General features: G+C 43.6%; 1 pseudogene; it reads right to left on the bottom strand.

Moving 5' to 3' along the window:
- Nucleotides 1-975: 975 nt before the first annotated feature.
- Nucleotides 976-2,881, bottom strand: LOC122690419 (annotated as a pseudogene).
- Nucleotides 2,882-3,884: the final 1,003 nt, after the last annotated feature.

The raw sequence follows: 3,884 nt of genomic DNA, 5'->3' as shown, positions 1-3,884 counted from the left end.
TGTTGAACATCTTTTCATGTGCTTCTTGACCATCTGTATGTCTTCTTTGGAAAAGTATCTCTTTAAATCTTCTGCCCATTTTTAATTAAAATTTTAAATTAAAAAATGTTTTTTCTTTGTTTCAGTGATGTTAGGTTTCACGAGCTGTTTGTAGATTTTGGAGACTAATCCCTTGTCAGTCACATCATTTGCAAACATTTTCTCCCAATATGAGGGTTGTCTTTTCATTTATTATTTCTTTTGCTGTGCAATAGCTTTTGAGTTCAAGTAGATTCTATTTGTTTATTTTTTTATTTTCATTCCATTATTCTGGGAGAGTATATATATACAAAAAAAACTTCCATGATTTGTGTCAGAGAGTGTTCTGCCTATGTTTTCCTCTGGGAGTTTGTTTGTTTTAGTTTTTTTTTTTTTTTTGGTGTAGAATATTTATTTATTTATTCCATGGAACATTCAAAGTTTAGATCAGTGGGAATTTTAATCAAAGAATTGTACATTTTCTTCCCATATATATGACTTTGTATTAGGAAATGACATTGTGATCCATTTCACTACAATATTACAAACTATTTACAAGAAAATGTTAAAAATAATTCAAACACGAAAGGCAAGATGGGGGTGAAATAAACCGTTTTTTCCAGAAATCTATACTCCAGTGCCCACAGCACACAATAAGAGAGCCAAAACAAAGTTCCCCTTGATCACAAGTTTCCAAGGAATTGGAGTAGGGGAAGATATCGGAGGAAAATGGTGGTATGAAGGGGGATGGATGTTATTAGCAGCACTGCTTCAATCCCAGTTTATTTTGCATGAAATACCCTCTCTTTTATGTGTAGTAAATTCTGAACAAGGCTAAACTTTAGGATGTCCCTTGAACTGAAATTAAAAATACCCTGACAGTGAAAGCAACTCTTTCACCTAAGCTGAAGAAGAGCCTCTTTCTCCATGAACCACTGATGTGAACGGAAGCCTGATCTAGCAACCAAAGCTGTTCAGCAGCCCTTCCATCTCTTTCATGAAACCCTCATATACATCGTCCTTAGTCTGCATCAACACAGGAACAGATGGGCCAGATCTGGACGCTGTTTTGGCAAGAGGCACAGCAGAATCATCCTCTGACTTTCTCTGGGGAGCAGCAGCAGCCCCTTTATTCTCCCAACGCACCCGCAGTGCAGTGGGCACGAATCGTGTGATCTCCGCCTTGGGATTAGTGATCTGTGGCTTGGCACTGATGGTTGCCGTAGCTTTCTTCTAGATGGTGGCTGTGCTTATGTCATCCACCTTGGGTTGCTGGATAAAGTTGGGGGGAGCACTTAGAACCCCCAGGTTGGGTAAGGGAGCTGGTGGGAAGAGCTCAGGTGAGGCAGGTCCAAGAGGAGGCACCAGAGGTGGGCACATCATACCAGGACGGGGTGGAGGGATACCTGGAGGTGCAGGGGGAGGTAGCCGTGGTGGGGGTCCCCGAGGAGGAGGGCCAGGAGGCAGACCTGGAGGTGGACCTGGAGGTAAAAGTCGGGGTAGAGGCCCTCGGAGTCCCTGCATTTCAGGTGGTCTCAGGAACGGAGGAGCTCCTGGAGGTGGTCCAGGAGGAAGGACTGTAGGTGGTCCAGGTGGCCGTAAAGGTGGAGCAGGTGGCGGTCCAAGCGGAGGTGGTCCTGGCATGGGGGGGTGCTTGTATCTGAGATGGAGGAACAGACTGTGGAGGGGCTTTCTGCTGGGAAGCTGCAGACGTGCCATCAGAGAGAAACTCCTCCTTATGCTGTTTCTGTGACTGCTTTTCTGCTTCAGAATCATCCGACTCTTCATCATCGTCCTCTGAAAACTCTTCGACTTCTCGTCCCTCTTCAGGGATTTCCTGACCTGCCATTCGAAGCATCATGGCTTGGAGAGGAGTCAACTCCTTCATGTTCTTCTTCTTCTTCTTTCTAGATTTTCCAGGCATATCTGCAAACCGTACACTCAGACCTGATTTTTTTTCCCTTCATTGTTTTCTCTCTCAGTGTCATCACAGTGTACAAATTCATCCCCTTCACTTTCTCCATCGGATCTGTCACTGTCTCTGTCATCAGTACTGTCGTCATGTTTATCCTGGTCCATGTCTTCAGGACAGCCATCATCTTCACTGGTGCTAGAAACATCATCGTCATGACCCGGCTGAGGAAGTTCAGGATTATATAGCATGCCTTCATCTAGCCTATGAGCAGGAAGATCTAGGGCAAAGCCCACTTTGCGGCCATACATTTGTAAGACTTAAGGAGGAGGTGGGACCTGGGGAGGACCTGGAGGTTTCCTGCCAGGGGGCAAACGTGGAACGCCACGTCCAAGAAGAGGAAGTATAGAAACTGCTCGAGTTGGAGGTCCATAGGCTGAGGTCTTCTTAAGGATGGAGGGTGGCTGTGCCCCAGGAAGTGGAATGTCCTGGATCAAGATGTTGGAAGGAGCATGCGGCATATCTGGCAGAGGAATACTCTCCACTTCCACATGCTGGGCATTCCTGACAGCAACAAAATATTGGCTAAGTTGAGCCCTCTTCTGTTCATATTCTACTTCTAGCTTTCTCAATTCTTTGTAAATATCTGGATTCTCTTTCTCATAGAGTCATAGAATACATTCAAATGTTTCACGTAGCTTTTTATGCTTATCTTTCAGCACTTTCCCATTTAACTGTGGCTGCTGCACTGGGTTAAACTCCATTTCATCCAATTTTTCCATGTCCCAGATAATTTGTTTGGGATCCTTTATCTTTAAAACTGCAGCTCGTACCATCATGCACTATTTTTTGTTCTTCTTTAATTCTCTTTCTCCGAGCTTCTTTTCTGGCTTGGTTTATAGGATTCATAAATTTTCCACTTTTGGTGGATGACGTGGATCTCTGCCCCATGTTGAAGTTGTTTGATTTACTTGCTTGTCTAAAAAGTAAAACCTAAAACGCTTCTGCTGGGCTCCTGGGGCTATGAGAAGTGGGGAGGGGACGATTCTCAGCCCGTTTGACTTCGTAGGGGCCTTCACCTCGGCCTTTCAGTAAACCACCCAACCACCACCATCTTGAAACCTCGAACCCCTCCCCTCTGGGAGTTTTATAGTGCTCAGTCTCACATTTAGGTCTATCATCCATTTTGAGTTTATTTTTGTGTATGGTGTTAAAGAATGATCTAATTTCATTTTTAAAATGTAGCTGTCCATTATTTCCAGCACCATTTGGTGAAGAGGCTGTCTTTCCAACATGTACAGTCTTGCCTCCTTTTTCATAGATTAACTGACCAGAGCTGCATGTGTGTGTGTGTGTGTGTGTGTGTGTGTGTGTGTGTGTGTGTGTGTGTGTGTGTTTTCCCTTAGTTTTCTATCCTGCTCCATTTATCTATTTCCTATTTTTGTGCCAGTACCATGTTGTTTTGAAGAATGTAGCTTTGTCATACAGTCTGAAGTCAGGGAGCCTGATTCTTCTAGCTCCAATTTTCTTTCTCAATATTGTTTTCACTACTGAGGATCTTTTGTGTCTCCATTGAACTTTTAGATTTTTTTTGTTCTAGTTCTATGAAAAATGTCATTGGTAATTTGATAGAGATGGCATTAAATCTGTTGATTCCCTTGATCTGTATAACTAATGATTCTTCTAGTCCAAGAACATGGTATATCTTTCCACCTTCTTGTGTCATCTTCAATTTCTTTCATCAGCATCTTAATGATTTTCAGAGTACAAGTCTTTTGTCTCCTTGCATGTGTATGTGCTATGTCCCTTCAGTCATGTCTAACCCTTTGCGACCTTATGGACTGTAGCCTGCCAGGCTCCTCAGTGCATGGGATTCTCCAGGCAAGAATACTGGATTGGGTTGCCATGCTCTCCTCCTGGGGATATTCCCGACCCAGGGATTGAACCTGCATCT

This window comes from Cervus elaphus, chromosome X (assembly GCF_910594005.1).
Source record: "Cervus elaphus chromosome X, mCerEla1.1, whole genome shotgun sequence".
NCBI classification, from domain to species: Eukaryota; Metazoa; Chordata; class Mammalia; order Artiodactyla; family Cervidae; genus Cervus; species Cervus elaphus.
This window is presented reverse-complemented; position numbering and strand designations above follow the sequence as displayed.